Below are 18,873 nucleotides of genomic sequence, written 5' to 3' on the forward strand. Positions count from 1 at the left end.
GGATCGCCCATCCTTCAATGGCTTTGACCTTAGAAGGATCCACATGTATCCCTTCTTGAATAACAACATGACCCAAAACGTTCACACTACGGAGCCAAAACTCACACTTAGAGAGTTTTGCATATAGCTTTTCGGTTCGCAGGGTTTCCAGGATATGTCGGACATGTTGGCCATGCTCCTCTTTGCTTCGAGAGTAAACTAGAATGTCGTTGATGAAAACGATGACAAAGTTGACGAGGAATGGTCGGCAGATTCGATTCATTAGGTCCATGAATGCGGCAGGGGCATTCGTTAGACCGAAGGGCATTACGACAAATTCATAATGTCCATAACGAGTTCAAAAAGTGGTTTTGGGGATATCCTCTTCCCGGACCTTGAGTTGATGGTATCTAGATCACAGATCTATCTTGGAGAAACAACTTGCGCCTTGAAGTTGGTCAAATAGATCGTCGATTCGCGGGAGTGGATAGCGATTTTTTACAGTGAGCTTATTTAGTTCCCTGTAGTCAATGCACATCCTAAAGGATCCATCTTTCTTCTTAATAAAGAGAACCGGAGCTCCCCAGGGTGAGAAACTGGGTCGGATGAATCCTTTGTTCAAAAGCTCACTGAGTTGGCTGGACAATTCTTGCATCTCCGCAAGAGCCAACCTATAGGGTGACTTGGTTATGGGTGTAGCTTCTGGCACAAGGTCAAATCGAAACTCGACTCCTTTTTCTGGGGGTATCCCCAAAAGATCTTCGGGAAAGACATCCGGGAATTCGCAAGCTACTAGAATGTCTCGAATGTTGACCTCTTCCTTGGACTTATCCACTATATGAGCCAGAAACGTCAAGTCTCTCTTTCGTAGATACTTTTGTGCCTTAATGCACGAGATAAGACGAAGGTTCATGCTGGGTTTGTCTCCGTATATAATTAGGGTTTCGTGATTTGGAAGGTGAAGGTGAATGGCCTTCTAGTGACACATAATTTCAGCATGGTGGGGGCTTAACCAATCCATGCCAACAATCACATCAAAACTCCTAATGGAAACAGGCATTAAGTTTATTTGAAAGGCATGTTGGTCCAAGGTTAGGGTATATCCGATATAGATTTCCCTAGTGGATTATGTGTTCCCATTGGCCATTTCCACCGTAAAGGTTTCATTAAGCTTCTGGGGTTGTTGTTTTAGCAAGTGTTTAAATCTATTGCTCACAAAGCTTCGTTCTGTTCTGGTGTCAAATAGGATGCATGCATAAGTGTGGTTTAGGAGAAACATACCAGTGACAACGGTGAGGTCCTGAACCGCTTCTCCCTGACCCATTGTCAACACTCTTCATGTTCCTCCATTCCCAAGGTTGTTGCTGTTAGGGCAGTTTCGACGGAAATGCCCAGTATTTCCACATCCATAGCAGGTGTGGCTTGGTCCCGCATTGTTGTCGCTATTCTTGGTGTTGTGGTTGTTGTTGTTGCAGTTGTTGCTGTTGTTGTTTCCTTGCTGCTAATTCTAGGGAGGATAGGTCCTGAAATATTTTTCCGTGTGACCCTTGTGATTGCAACTAGTGCAATGCATCTCCATGCACTCGCCATTATGATGAAGACTGCACTTGTTGCACTTTGGGAGATTTCCGGAATACTGCGTAGGAGCACTTGGAGTAGCTGAGACTGGCGCATGTGGTGCGGAGGGAACTTGGGTGGTTGTAACATTAACTATCACTGTTTGTTGCTTCTTTGATGACTCCGAGCCTTGTCGTCCCTTCCTTTTGTTATTCTTCCCTTTCTTGTTGTCACTCTCCTTCTTGTTTTCGGTTTCTCCTGACTTCTCGCCCTTTTTGTTGTTATGGTCGTACAGCTTCTTGGCCAATCTCTTGGAACTGTCGAAGGTTTCAAGATTTGCAGCTATCACATTTCTTTCCCTCCGAAGTAATCATGCCAAGGCACAACAGAGACAGTTCGCTAAACCTTGATATGTATGCGTCGATATCAGAGTTTCAGACAGTAAGGTTCCACAACTCTTGCTCCATCTTCTGAATTTCGCCTCCCGGGTAGTACTCGGCCATCAGCATTTCCTTCAACTCCGCCCAGGGCATGGGGTTGGCTACGGGGAGAGTCATGGCTTCTACATGTCCGTTCCACCAGGTGAGAGCTTGATCAACAAACATGCATGTGGCAAACCTCACCTTCATCTCCTCAGGGCACTCGCATATCTCGAACACCGATTCCACCTTCTCAATCCATCTTTTTAGGGTTATCATTCCCCCGGTTCCATTAAAGGTTCGTGGCTTGGCATTGGTGAAATCTTTATAGGAGTATGTCTTGGTAGGTCCTTGATTTATTCCGTTGTTCGAACTTCCAGCCCCTTGTCCATTGCCTCCTCCAATGTTCCCTTGGTGAATTTGTGTCATGGATGTGGTGACCGCAGCAGATACAGCTGCCTGGAATGCAGCTGAGTTGTCTTCGGGTGGGGTTGGCCTATGGTTTTCGCGGGTTGGTCGTTGAGGCATCTTTATGTCACGAAATGGAAAGATGTTGAGTGCCTAAGTTTTGTGGGTTCGTGGACTTATGACTAGGTTTATATTATGTATCTTTGTAGTTTCGCATATCAACATATAATAGTAGAAGCATAGCACAGAACAGATAACAACATCACAACAGAACACATATATTTTCCATTAATAATATCCATACTTTGATACAATGAAAATTTTCTCGAGAGAGCATACATATAGGATATAAGTTCGGCAACATAACGACTCTACGAGTAGTGTAATCACTTAAACATAGAGTCGGTGGTACATAGCATAGATCATCGTAACATAATAGTAAAGACGGATACGACTAGTCCTAGTCATGGTGGGATGTGCCAGGGGGTGGTGTCGAGGAAGTGGACGCTCCCTGAAGGCGAGCCACCTGTCGTTCTGCATCTCGGAGTCGAGCCTCCCACCTCACCTGCCTCATGTGGAACTCTCGGATAACCTCTCGGGTTTCTTATTCTGCACGCTCAACTCTAGTCCGCATCTGGTGCATCTGGTTGGCGGTGCTCTGGGCTACTCATGGTGCGGCCCATCCGATAAGCGGGCACCCTAATTGGGTAAGGGGGTTGATGACTTCGGACTCCACGTCCGAATCACCGTCTTCGTCATCGCTGGGTTCCTCCTTGAGGTCTTCTTCGACTTCCTCCTCTTCCAGTTCCACCACTGGCTCAGTAGGTCTGCCCTCAACTTCTGCCTCGGGTCCCCTTCAGATTCCTCCTCGGGGTCTTCTACAGGTTCCTCTTCAGACTCCTCCAACCACCCATTATTCCCCTGATTATGGAAATATGGATCTCTGGGGTGATGGAAGCCGGCCATGCTGTCTGCGAGAGTGTATAAATATGCTAATATTATTCCTAAGATGTTTTTAATTATTGTATAAATTGAGTTGATGTTCTCTTCTTGGTAATAAAGGGGTACGTTTTTAGGTTTACCGACCTTCACGATTTCCTCGGGGCATGTGATAGTTGTACCTTGGAGGAAATGTAGTTGATCAGGCTACATTCACCCCTTAATACTACTATGAACAATCCCGACTTAACCGAGATGCCAACATCATCTTATTTGATTTGGTATTATGTTATTTTTCCTATATCGTACAAGTAGGGGTATTTTATCATTGTGTTTTATTCGTTTTGTTCAGAGTTGTTTTTTTTGGTCCCTTCTTTGGTTTATAGTTGCATATCACTGTGTAGTTAGATATGCTAATTCACTATAAACAGTGCTCTGATACCAACCTGTCACACCCCCGAACCAGACGGCAGAAACGTCCGAGGGCTCGTGTGACTTAAATTGAATATCAGCATAATGAATATACATGAATTATAAGATAAACATCACCATGCATCAATATATTATAATTGACATTGTTCACATCAAGTACATTGTTTTAACATTAAAAATCCATAACATAAATTGGTTGATAGTTTTCAAAAGCACAACACCCTAACATACTTGGTATTACTCCTCAGCTTACCTGTTACTTGAGAATACAAGTTATTTTGAAAAACGGTCAACATATGGAATGTTAGTGAGTTCATAACCAAGGTTGTTACGAAAATGTTTCGTGTAGTTTTTATAACCCAGAAAATCCGATATTTTCTGAAAAAAAAAACAATTGTTTATACCAAAGTGTGGAGATCCATAGGTTTATGTATGAATGATTTAAAAGCGTGCATGGATAAAAAGTTTTGCATTATAGTTACTGAAAAGTACAAATGAATGATGCTGATCTCCTCGAAAAAACTGATGTTTTCCGATAATGAAAAAAATATATAATCGTTTCAAATTGTTATTTCGTCACGACGAATGATTTTGGATTTTCCCCGATTACTCGGATAGAGTTAGATTTTTTTAATTGTGAGTTGTTATAACCATACATGATAATGACTAGTTCGTCTGTCTTGGCATTCTAACAAACATCGGAATTCATCTTAAGATTTTGTCACCCTAGACTAGCCGAGTCTAACTATAGCAAACAGCTGAGGTGTGGAGGACTCACCCCCGTATAGATCTATACACAAACTCTCGCTCTCCCTCCAGGAGACTTTGATTATAACTACACACTATAGACGACCCATAGAGGTGTCGCCCGCTATTTCTCACTAAATCTCACATGAATTTGATTACTATTGATTAACGACTTGTATATATTTATTGAATTGAAGGTAGGCCTAATAAACGGGGAGAAGAGGATTACAAGGTCCTATTAATCCCCCGAATTATTTGTGGCTATTGGGTATACGAAGGACACGTTGGCCCATTTCACATTTGATTTACGTGGACCTTACTAGCAATGCTAACGGGCCACTAAGGCCCAATAGCACTTAAAATCCATTGAGGGTCCCTTAAATAAGAAATTGGGTCATAGAAGGCCCAATAACTTTTATTATTATCCCTTGGGCCCAAAAATCATGTTAATGGGTCACAAAGGCCCAACAAGCATCATTGGAACTTTCAAGCCCAAATATTTGAATATTTACTTGTTTTAGGTATAGTTTAATTGTTGGAAAGTTTGATTGGGTGATTGTTAATTTCGCACCGGAACAATGCCGGTCGGTTATTTTTAACGATGTTTGGAATAAAATAATTGTAGTTTGGTATTTTTATTTTAACTCAAATATCTTAAAAATAAAATAATTGACTTAAAATCTTGGTTTGAACCCCTTTCAGCCCTTCTTTGGTAAAATTGACAATTTTAGTCCTTTATACAAAAAAAGAGACATTTTAAGCCCTTAAAACATTTTCTTGACACTTTCGACCCAAAGACTTGTTCAAGTGATATTTTTAGCTCAAAACTTATTCTTTGGTAGTTTCAGCCCTTCAAGAAAAGTATTTTTCGGTTAAAGCCCAAACGTTTTGCAACTTTTACAATTTTGGCCCAAAATCCAAAAAGTTTACAATTTTGATCCTTATTTGGAAATTACATCATTTTAACCACTGCCCAAAATCCAAAAAGTTTACAATTTTGATCCTTATTTGGAAATTACATCATTTTAACCACTGAATTTGTTTTATTCATCCTTTTAACCCCTGTTTTGAGAAGTTTCTCACTTCAACCCCTTGAGGTTGTAATTTTCGCAAGTTTTGGCTCATTGGGCCGTAAAGCCCAAAATTTGGCCCATTAAGCTACAAATTACATTTCTAGCCCTTAAAAGAGTATGATATTCATAAAACATTCCTTTTTACTGTTTTGACTCTTTTAGTCCTTAAGAAAACCATGAATGACAATCTTTTCCTAAACCTTTGCTTATTTGACAAAAATAACCGAATAACGAGTCTTATGTTGTAACTTGTTTGTTTTAACCCTTATATGGTAAATTTTCTTAACTAGTTATGTGTAATGCATCCTAGATCACATATTTTTCCCTCATGAACTATGGATCTCGAAATATCTTTCATTTTTGGCACATATTTACCACATATACATAAGAAATCACTCATAACATACAAATACACATAGATCTACACATTTTACTTGTATTCTCCCCCATAAAACATATGAAAACCGAAAATAGAGGGGTATGAACTCACCTTGAGGTTTGAATTTGGTTTTTGATGAAGATTTGAGAGAAGAATTCGGCCTAACAAGCTTCTTTAGAAGTCCTTGAGCTTAGATTGCTTCTAAGAAGTATGATCATGAAGTTGAATGAATTAAAAGATGATTTTTGACGAGGTATAGAAGTTAAACTTTTGATTTAAGTAAGAACTTACCAAATATTTGTAACTTGAAATGATTTTTGAATGAAAAACTCCTTGGAATGCTTCTAATTCTCGAAAATTTGGATGAAAAGAAGGAGGGTGTTCTTATGTGTTTGAGAGAGATTTTTGAGAGTGTGTGGATGTGTCTTGAGTTGGTTTCGGCCGAGAGTAGGGGAAAGAGGAAGAAAAAGAGGGATTTTGCATAGATACATGTGATTACATTGTTGTATGTTGTATACTAAGCTTGGTTGTCCCCTAAACAAAGGTGAGGTGTCATCTTCCCCTTGATTCCTCCACTAATCACTTTTTTTTTTACTTTGGATCAAGAGTGAGAGAGAGAGAAGAAGTGTTTTGGACCTTTTGTGCTTAATTTCTATAGTATGAGGCCCAATTTGATGGTTTTCGGCCCAATTGCTCCTTGGAGGTGATTCATGGCCCAAATCTAGCATAAAGGAATGGATTTGAGTCCATTAAAGCTAATTGGATTTGTTGCGGCCCAATAAGGCCCATTAAAGATTAACTAGTCCATTTTAGATCTATTATGGCCCAAAATGTTAAGTTTCATGAAAGCGGGTCCATTTAGAGCCCATATAAGAGTTCTAATCCCAGAATAGTTAAATAAGAAACATATTGGCCCATTAGGCCCAATAAGGAAGTCCTAGTCCATAATGGACTTAAAGCGGGATTTCTAGGATTTCCAATTCTTTATTGACAATTTGAAGTGCTTGTATAGAGTGTTTGATGGAAGTTTTGTTGTTATTGAATAAGCATCATACATGCTTTCACATTTTTGTTTCACAAATGTTACCATTGTTGTTGTTACAAAGCATCAAAATTCCTAGTTGTGACAAGTATGACGGAGTCAAGAGGAATGGATGCAAGTATAAGGATTTTCTGACTTGCAAGCCATCGACTTTCACTGGGAAGGAAGATCCGATCAGAGTCATGGATTGGATCTCGGAGATGGAGTTAGCTTTCATGACGTGTGGTTGTAGAGGCAAGTTACAGACCACCTTTGCAGTACGTTAATTCCGAGGAAGTGTTGTGCGTTGGTGGAATTCAAACGCAAGTACTGCTCAACCCAAAACCTGATTGAGCTAGAGAACCAGTTCCTTACCTTAAAGTAAGGAAGCATGTCAATTGATGAATACACCAACAACTTTACAGAGAAGATGGAGTTTGCCTTGCGTCTTGTTCTGGATGAGCTAACGAAAATCGACAAGTACGCAAAGGGACTTCCATGGGAGTACATGGTGCCAGTGCGTCAAGCACCTACTCTGGAGGCAGCTATCTGGGCTGCCAAGTCTGTGGAGGATATGATTAAGGGAAGAGCTGCCAACAAGATTGAGGTTGGCCAAAAGAGGAAGTTTGAGGGGTCTACGAGGCCCAATAAGAAGATCAAGTCTGGTTCAAAAGAGTTTAGCGGAGGAGGAAACAAAGTGAAATGGTGCAAGAAGTGCAAGAAGAAACACTTCGGGAAATGTAGCGATGAAGTGACTTGCTGCAAGTGTGGGAAGACCGGACAATACGCTAACGAGTGCACCGTCAGCAAAAGGGTGTGTTATGAATGTCGTGAAGAAGGGCATGTTGCTAAGGATTGCCCGAAGAAGAAAGAGGTGGCAAGACCAAACATTCCATCGAAACCGAAGGAAAGAGCATTCCATATGATCCTTGATGAAGAAGATGGAAATGAAAGGGATCAGGAATGAGGATCTAAGAAGTAGTAGTGTAAATAGTACCACATGGTGTAGCCTATTAGAGGCATAGTATAGGTTGAACTTGAACACCTATGTAATCATTTCAAGGAATAATATAAAACCTTCGTTCTGTTATCTAATGTGTCAAGTTGTTATGTCATTTCCTTGTATGGTGACTTGGGTGAACTGCGAGACAATACTTGGGACGAGTATGAGTAGGTGTGAAAGGTAGCAGAGGCCTATACTACCGAAAGCACAGGACTCACGCTTGGATCAGGGAAAGTCACAAGTTTACCAAGAAGCTAGTAATTGATACCGTTTTATTCAAATATGTCGTTACCATCATTCCGGTAATTACTAAGAGGATGATTGTTATTCCGACCCTAGTGGTCTTATCGAATTGAGTCCGACTACGATAAGTATGTTATGTGGTTCAGAGAACCAAGTTTGATGTATTATTTTACTTAAGCCGGAAGATTGAAATAAAAGATAATCAAAGCGATCAGTAGAGTTATCGCGATAGTTGCTTGTAGCTAAAAATTCTACCTTTAAAGATGTGATTAGAACATGAAGAATATATAGTCTGTTTTGGAAGACTCTAAGAGACCTGAGTCTAAGCGTGGGAACATACAATGATAAGTCATTAGAATATGGCACATCGGTCCATTGTAGTAATAAAATAACTTACCTTAAGTTTGTTAAGAAGAAGAAGTAGTCTCCAGTAAGGATCGAGATTGTGACTTGAAGTTCATAATTTGGAGTCTAATGTGAGATAGGGAGCAAGTGCAAGATCGAGCACCGCCTGCAATCAGGAAGTCTTAGAGTTAAATACTCGCTCGAAGAAACATAAATGTTACGGTTATTACTTAGGATGAAGAGATAACGTATGGAGTCATCATGTGAGCCTTGTTTCATTGATGATTCTCGTTGATGATTCTTGGACGTAATCATCCTAAGTTGGAGATAATTGTAACGCCCGTAGATCCGGGCTAGTCAATTTAGAGATAATAGGGGTCGAAAATGACTTTTTGACAAAAGATTATTTAGAATAAATAATCTTAACCAAGTTGTAGAATACGTCTCAAGGGTTCCGTACATGTAAAGAACGCCGAAATCCGAGTTAGAACGAAAAAGTTATGGTCCGTCGAAGTTTTACGGCAAAACCGACTCGACACCGGGAGACGTAAATAATAATTTTATGATGGAGTAATTTTTAGCTATAGAAATCTAAACAAAAGTTGTAGTATACGTTAAATCGAGAACATACAAAAAAAGAACGCTCAAATCTGACTTCGTATGAGGAAGTTATGAATTTTCTAAGATTTGGCTTAAAAATGCACAGCCCGAAACTCGAATTTTAGGTCAAGCGGTTTTTGGCCTACGCGACCTAAATGAGAATTCAATATCTCATTAATAGGAACCCAACGGTAAAAAGACAGACGGAAACAGAGTCTGTATGTAAAAGTTATGAATTTTATGCGAACATTTAATAGTATAATCTCCTCGTACTAGTAAATTTAAGATCTGTCGAAAATTAGCAGACAGAGTCAAAAGCAAAGTTGTAGATCTTATTTTTACCTACGTGTGGATATAAAGAACATCAAAAACGTAGCTCGTATGTGAAAGTTACGGATTTTAGAAGTCGGAAGTGTGTTCTGCGAAAATGGGTGACGTGACACAATCTTCGCCATTGCTTTCTCCCCAAGTCTTGCCACCAGATGGTGACATGTGGCACCAAGTTTAGCCATATTTCACCCTATAAATAAAACCTCTCCCACCCTCATTTTCTTCACACCTTTCCCATTCTTTCTTCTCTTTTCTCTCTCTAGAACCTCTCTCCAGCCCCGAAACCCCCGAAAAGCCTAGGGAACCTCCCTAGCACGAGGCGGAAGCCCCAGAGTGCTCGATGGCTCCGAGAAGAACAACTTTTCGGCTAGGAAATGCTGCTCCAAGCAAAGCCCGTTTTTCTATAAAATCCGCTGTAAGTGAGCTACGCCTACGCTATTTTTAATATAGCTTTTATTTAACTATAACAACGTTATTAGGAACTTATAATAAATAATTGGGCAATTATTATGAGTTATATAAGTATTGTTTAACGTGTATATAATAGTAATAATATTTATACTATTAATTAGTCTCAACGAATAATAGACTAAATTCCAGTGGTAATAATACTAGGTTTCGTCGAAGGAAATTATTTTTATGAAGCGAAGCGCTGTCTGAGTTCGGAACCACCACATTTTCAAGTGAGTGCATGGTCACTTTCATCTTACGCATAGATATGAAGTATTTAATATACATTACATGTTATGTGTGCATATTGTGTGAATACTTGTTGTTTATGCTGGTTGAAATATTTTTATACGTGTTTTAAGTGATTTAAACTATATATGTATTTTATATCTACAAAATGTGTTGGGTAAAACATGGGTAGATGTAATAGTTACTGTGTGACCAAATAAAATAATGATAGGCCTCGATATAGATGTTATTGATGATCCAGTCATCTAGCGGAGTATAGATGACGACCACGGACTATTCTAGACAGTCCGGTGGAACGCTAGCAGGTGTGCAACCAGTAGGTGTTTATTTGGACTGTGTGCTCACCAGTAGTACTCCATCCCCCACATGGTTGCCTTATTTGACATGAATTGCTGAGGAACCCCCGAAGCATGTGTTGTCACCCCGATGGAAGTCCTTAGACTAGGTCCCTTGTGTTAGATGTTTTAGGGATGTAAAGTGAGGATAACGGGAACGGGTAATCGAGTTTGTTTTGTTTGATAAAGTTAATAAACTTATTTATTGTGGGTTGAAAAACCTATGTACTCACCAGGTTTCCCAACCTGACCCACTCAATTTATTTATATCACAGGTGTTGATATGACGTCACATTACACTGAGAGATTAAGGAGATATAAATCACTAGTGATAGTGAATGTAAGTTTTGTTTATGCTTATGTTTCTGTATTGACGATGACATCCCAAATGTTTTAAAATGAATAAAAATACTTTTCTTTGGAAACGATTTGATAACGTATTTATCATGTTTTACTGGGAACAAATTCCGCAACATTTTTATTAAAAGAGGTACTCCGATTTTTATAAAGCATAAACAAAATCGGTCTTTTTTGGCCGTGAAAATGGGATGTCACATGAGACTTCCAACAACACTAGAGTATGGAACCCTACTCATGTACTTCCTTTCTTCATTAGTAGTGGGTATAGTACTTTAACCAAGTTTAAAGTGAGACACCAAAGGAGTTCCAACTGGCTTGGACTGATCATAGTTGAAGGATTGCAGAACTTTCTCAATGTACTTCTGTTGCGAAATACACAACCTCCCTGCTTTTCTATCCCTTTGTATCTCCATCCCCAGTATCTTCTTTGCTGCTTCCAAATCCTTCATCTCAATTTTATTCTCTAGGGTTGCCTTCAAGTAATTTATTCCAACCATGTATTTGGCTGCAATAAGCATATCATTAACATACAACAACATATATATGTAGGGATGTGGTGAGAATTCCTTTGATTAAACAGAATTGTAGAACTGGTTCCGAGTGTAACCATTCGAGATCATGAATGAATCAAATCTCTTATACCATTGTCATGGAGACTGCTTCAAACCATATAGGGATTTCTTCAGCAAACATACATGGTCCTTCTTAGCATCAACGAACCCTTCTGGCTGGGACATACAAATCTTCTCTTCTGAATTTCCATGAAGAAATGCAATTTTCACATCAAGTTGTTCAAGCTCCAGATCAAATGCTCTCACCATGGCCAAAAGAACCCGAATTGTCTTGTGCTTCACAACCGGTGGGAACACCTCATGATAATCAATTCCTTCTTTTTAAGAGAACACTTTTACCACCAACCTTGCCTTCAACCTAGCAGGTTCAACTCCTGGTATCCCTTCCTTCTTCTTAAAGATCCACTTGCATCCCACCGACTTTGCTCCCTTTGGTAATGGAACAAGATCCCATGTCTCATTCTTTTCTAAAGATTGCATTTCTTCATTCATGGCCATCAACCAGTCTTTCGCTGCTTTACTCGCCACAGACTCTTTATCCGATTGAGGCTCCTCGGTGTCAATGTATTCTCCATTTTCTAAGGCAAAAGCAATGGAGTCAAGTTCACCTTAATTCACACATCCCACATATCTGTCAGATTGTCGAATAACCCTCTTCGATCTTCTCTTTGCTATAGATTCAGACCCATCATCTTTCCCGGCTTCAACACCACTAGACGAAGATCCCATGTGTTGCTCTTGGGTTTCATCTTGTCCAGGTTGTTCACTGCCGCCTTTGCTCATTGTCACTTATTCCAACTCTGTCTGGAGTTTGAGATGCAAAATCCATCTTTTGGTTAGCACCCTGATCTTTGTTCCCTGCTTGACTTGTTTCACCTCCTCCTTCGTTCCCCATGGCAGAGTCATCAAAGGTCACATCTCTGCTCATGATAAATTTAGGAGTTCTTCTTTCTTCTGTACACTACAGTTGATAACCTTTTTCTCATGTCGCATATCCTAGAAATACGCACTTCATTTCCCTTGGCTCAAGTTTACCATCGTTCCCATGAGCATATGCGGGGCGTCCAAATATGGGTAAACCATAATAGTTAGAGGGTTTCCTGGACCATACCTCTTGAGGAGTCTTCAAGTATATTGCAGTTGATGGTGATCTGCTCACCAGATAACATGTAGTGTTAACTGCTTCTGCCCCGAATTGCTTGGATAAGTTAGCAAATATCCGCATGTACCTTTCACGTTGCATAAGTGTTTGGTTCATACGTTCGACCACTCAATTTTGATGTGGTGTGTGTCATACAGTGTGGTGCCTCACAATACCTTCTACCTGGCATAAATTATCAAATGGAGCATTGCAGAACTCCAACCCATTGTATGTTCTCAGATTTTTGACCTGTTTTCCAGTCCTTTTCTCAACCATGGTTTTCCACTTCTTGAACTTCCCAAACACCTCATCCTTCGTCTTCATAAAGTGCAACCAAAACTTCCTAGAATACTCATCAATGAACGTTACGAAGTATGAACATCCTCTTTGAGACTTCACTGGTGTAGGACCCCACAGATCTGAGTGAACATACTCCATGATTTCCTTGCTTGTGTGTTGACCGGTATCGAACTTCACTTTGCGATGCTTTCCCTTGATGCGAGATTCACGAAACTTTATCTTTCCAGTAGCCTCTCCACCAAGCAGTCCTTGTTTACTTAGAACTAACATGCCCTTGTCACTCATGTTCCCCAACCTACGATTCCACAACTCTGTCTTGTCATCACCTTCATTCAAGGATTCGTAGATAGCCACTGTTACCATAAACTTACTGCCTTATAGGATATAGATCCCTCCACGATTCATCTTCCCTTTCATTATAACCAAAGAGCCTTTGGTCACTTTGACCCAGTCACCTTCACCAGTGTGCCTCATCCCATTTTTAGCAAATGTGCCAAGAGAAAATAGATTCTTCTAAAGTTCTGGAACTTACCTGCAATCTAACTTCTTGACCATGCCATAATGCATCTTGATCTGCACCGTGCCACTACCTTTAATACTTCTCACCCAATCATCACCCATCTTGACTATGCCATCCTATTCTTTGAAGGAGTCGAACCAGTCACGATTATACGTCATGTGATACGATACTCTAGAATCCAAGACCCAAGCATCAGCAAAACTTTATATACACACAATCAATACATCACCATTGTCCCCTTCATCAAAATTTTCTTGAACCATAGCAACAATGTTATTGCTGCTTGATTCCTTCTTGGACTTCCCATTCCTCAGTTGTGGATAATTTCACTTGAAGTGCCCGTTCTCCTTACAGTTATAACATTTCATGTTTGATGAACCTTTAGACTTTGATTTTGAACATGATCTCTCTCTGTTTCCCCTTTTCCTCTCTTCTGTCCTCCATCTCCCTACAAACAAACTGGAACTGAACACCTCCTTTCTACCTGAAACTTTTCTTTGCAGTTCCTTGGACATCAGAGAGTCCGTTACATCATTCAAAGTGATCGTTGTCCTACCATAAAGCATGGTATCAACGAAATTCTCGTATGAGTTAGGAAGAAAACCTAAGAGAATGAGCGTCTGATCTTCATATTCAAGATTCACATCAACACCTTGTAGATCCAAGATGATACGATTGAAGATATCTAGATGATCTTTCACTTGGGTACTTTCAGACATTCTGAGAGTGTACAACCTTTACTTCTAATACATCCTGTTCGTCAGTGAGTTGTTCTGGTACTTGTCACAAAGTTTATCCCAGAGTCCAGAAGCAGTTTTTTGATCAACAACCTCCCTTAGTACTTCATCTGTCAAGCTCAATAGAATGGCACTATGTGCCTTCGTCATAATATCCACCTTCTTATCATCCGCCATGCCCTTTGGTAGTTTTCTCTCGCCTTCTAGCGCCGCCGCACACCCTTGTTGAACCAGAAGAGTCCTCATCTTCACCTACCATAATGTGAATTCATTTGAGCCATTGAACTTTCTCGAAATCGAACTGGTGAGTAGACATCTTCAATCACAGGAATATAAACAGCAACTTTGATACCATTTGTTAGGAAGTAAAGAGGATAACTTGCAAAACTAAAAGTACACAAGACACAATATTTATGTGGTTCGGTCAAGGAGATCTACTTCCACGGGCAGGAGGGGAGTGTTCTTTATTTTTGAGCTCTCAACACAGACGTTACAAGTACAATTACACAGAGATTCGACTATCACTTTAGAATTCAAGATAGAAAATGACCTAGCATGCATCCTTATTTATACTTGAAGGATCAGACCTTAAACCCTAATAGGCTAAGCCCATTGGCCCATAGGCCCATGAAGGGTGTCAACCAATCACAATCCGCCATGCAGCACCTTCTGGAACATTTTTGAGCGTTATCATCTTCTATGCATACATGGATCAACATGGCACAACAAAGGAATCAATATGGCGCATCACGTACCAAGATGGTCCATGATGGCACAATAGCTTCTTCATGGAACAAAAACAAACCTAGTTGGTGCAACAAGGATCTAAATGGTGCAAGAGCATCAAGTATGGCGCACAACATCAATCTTGGAGCAACAACATCATCATGAGCAACAAGCTTTTGCATGGCTCAACAAGGCCATGCATGGCTCAACAAAAAAACAAGATGGCGCAAGAGCATCTGTCTTGACCCATCGCTGTTGGATTAGTGTCTAAGTCCATAACTATTTTTTGTATGTACTTGACCCGATGGTGCATGGTCCTTTTGGGTTGCCTTCACCAAAGCAACTTGATAGGATGAATTATGGAGAGAAAGGATTAATTATGATTTATTAATATATTATGAGAATAATATATTAAAGGAGAAATCATATTGTTTAATTAATATTAGTCAAGAATTAATAAGAATTAAGTTTGTGGCTAAAAGAGATTAATTAAACTTAAGGGACTAGAACTGTCAATTGTGGGATAGTTGAATATTGAGCTAATGGACTCCTTATTAAAGGGGTGGACGAATTCTATGGGGAAACCCATTAGAAATCATCCAAAGGCCTTTATGAAAAGGGTTCATGGGTTGCTTAGGGCCTAAGCATCCAAATTAGGGTTTCCTTGTTAGATAACCCTAATAGCCTCACTATTTAAGGAACCCTTAAGCCCCAAAAACGTGGTGAACTAGTTGGTTAGGGTTTCCACACGTTTTGGGCAGCCTCCTTCTCTTCTCTTCTTCATCCTCTTGCTCTTGGTGTTTGTGAGCCATTAGAGGAGTGACATTTGTGACTCTAAGCCTTCTAAAGTTAATACAAGAAGGAATTGAGATTGTTATTACTATATAACAATCAAGGTATGATCTAAACCCTTATTCATATGTTGTATTGATTAGATCTAGGGTTTTAAGTCTTGGATTAAAAGCATGTACAATAGAGAAACCTAGATCCAAGCTTTAGGGTTTGCATGAGCACATAGGATGTCTTTTGGCCATAACCCAACAGTGGTATCAGAGCCTAGATTGGTTTCTATTGTATTGATGCATATTTGATCGAAATCAGCACTGAAAATCGAATTTTTTTGGGTTCTGAGGTTTGACTCGCCGAGTCACTTGGTGCACTCGCCGAGTCAGGTGTACTCGACAAGTCCAAGTCCAGACTCGACGAGTCGAAACGTCTGACAACTAATTTTCGTGATTTTCTTCCTGTTTTAGCTTGGGATAATTACCATAAACATGTTTTTGTTATAAAATCCGAATTTTATCAATATTTGGTGATTATCCTTACCTGAATAGAAGATAATTGTCAAAATTCAGATAATCTTTTGTTTTATTAGATAAAATTTGATTAAGGTGTATAATTAAAAGAGGTTTAATAACTCCATAAAGTCTTGGTTTACAATTTAATTGAATTAATAGTATAATTGTTAAATTTGACCACCTAGTATTTTAAAAGTGTAAAATACACCCTATACTATATATAACATTAAAAGTCTAACATTATATATATGTATGAGTAAAAGTCAGTCTTACCGTTAGTAGGCCTCATTCACGAAACTAGTCTATAAGGGGTGTTTAAGGAAATTGCCTATAAAATGGCGATTGAATGAGTATCCACTCTTACCCACCGCACTCTTGACTAGTGGAGGGTCGTTAGCCGAACAGGTAGGATAGGACAGAACTTTCCATTACAAGTATAATGAAATACAAAAGTAACTAAATGTTTTACAAATTCCCAATCTTAGTTACATTAGGCAAATGTGAATTGATGCAATTCCATGAAATTACACTTTGTGCCCTTACGAAGACGTTAGTGGAGCATGTGTGGTTTACCGGCACACTAAATGGTTCTAAGCAAAGGTAGGAAAGGGTGACTCAATCTTTGTTATAGTTCGGTGGAGCGTGTGTGGTTAACCAGCACATCGAATAGGTGACTGTAACATTGGGGGCACCATGTAAGTTTGCATGGTTATTCACACCCTGTTTTGTGATCCTCGGCATCCCAGTCACAAATAGAGGGGCATATCGAGATTTAACCATGCCATTGAAAATTTCAATGAATCTCAAAGGATCTAGGAGTTTTTCAATACATTTAAAACCTAATCTCTTTTTCATTTTTCATGGTGGAAAATTAGTGAATCATCATTCACTTACCTTCAAATGTTCTACAATTTGGGTTACGACATCCCTCTCCCAAGTTGTAGAATATTGTATTGGGTCCTAGCCTTAATATCTCATTTGGGTGATTTATTAAGGACTCAATCAATCAACTAACTTGAATTTTTCTCCCGTTTTGTAGATGTCAAAGTATGACAACTATGGTCTTCCCAAATCCTGTGGAACAAACTTTCCACATGAATTTTTCTCCCGTTAGTGGAGCGTGTGTGGTTTACCGACACACTAAATGGTTCTAGGCAAATGTAGCAATGGGTGACTCAATGTTTGTCATAGCTCGGTGGAGCGTGTGTGGTTTACCGGGACATCGAATAGGTGACTGTAACATGTGAGGTCACCATGTAAGTTTACATGGTTATTCACACCCGCTTTGTGATCCTTGGCATCCCAGTCACAAACTAGAGGGGCATATCGAGATTTAAACATGTCGTTGAAATGTTGAATGAATCTCAAAGGATCTAGGAGTTTTCATAGATTTAAAACTTAAATTTCTTTTTCGTTTTTCATGGTGGAAATTAGTGAATCGTCATTCACTTACCTTCAAATATTCTGCAACTAGATTACGACATCCCTTTTCTAGGTTGTAGCGCATTGTGTTGGGTCCTAGCCTTAATATCTCATTTGGGTGATTTATTAAGGACTCAATCAATCAACTAACTTGAATTTATTTTCTCCCGTTTCGTAGATGTCAAAGTTCGACAACTATGGTCTTCCCAAATCCCGTGGAACAAGCATTCCACACGAAGATGATATTCCACGATTCGATCGAGGAACAAGAGATCATGCTTCACTTCCTCCTCCTCCTCCAATTATTCTCCGTAACCCACAAGATCGAAGAATTGAAAGGTTCAATGTCACTAAAGCCCTGTTGGAAATGAAACATGAAGATGGTAAACCCGTGTGTGTCCACGTTCTAGGAATGAAATCACACATTGATAGGTTGAACATGTTGGGTGTGTCATTCCCTGATCAGTTGGCTATAGGCTGGGTTCTACAGTCACTCCCTAAATCATATAATGAGTTCAAAAGAAAGTATTATATGATGGATCATGATGCAAACCTCATTGACCTAACCTACATGCTCATTGCTGCTTAATCAGAAATGATTTGGCAAAGCAATGGAGCATATTTGTTGGGAAAATCAACCAACCATGCTTCCGAGGACGTTTTAGGATAACCGACCTGTATTTGCTGCCAAGAGAAAGGGCATTGGATACAAGTCTTCCTTAAGAACCTGAAGAGACCAGAAGATGGGAGAGTCAAAAAGTATGGATGTGCTTCAGGTAAAATCCACTATCTAATTCCATTAAGTTCCTATTCGTTGATTCTTAATACATGATGTGATAAGATTACATCTGCATGTTTTGCAGGATCAGTGAAAAGAGAGGAAGCTTGATGAAAGAGCAAGATGAATCTAATCACGAAGAAATGGATCTCGATCGCATGGATTTGAATATTAGATTTGAGCTTAGAATGTTATGATAGAGTTGTTAGGAATTTTTCTTTTGACTACATAGTTTTCAATTGATTTTGCATTGTAAGGACAAATGTTTTCCGCTGCTTTTATGAGTAAAATAAATTTTTGATATGACTTATTTATTTATTTATTTATTTCCTTGCAATGAAATCATTATGAAAATTGATGTTTGCATATTTCTACAAAGAATGGATAAGATTCTTAATTATGTTAATAGTGGAAATGTCAAGAATTTACCAAATAGGGAGAGTTTCTCATCGCCAAGTTTTAATTGGACAGGAACTTGGAATCATGCAACTTAGTTGCACGATGAATGAG

The sequence above is a fragment of the Lactuca sativa genome, chromosome 4 (genome assembly GCF_002870075.4).
Source record: "Lactuca sativa cultivar Salinas chromosome 4, Lsat_Salinas_v11, whole genome shotgun sequence".
Lineage (NCBI taxonomy): Eukaryota > Viridiplantae > Streptophyta > Magnoliopsida > Asterales > Asteraceae > Lactuca > Lactuca sativa.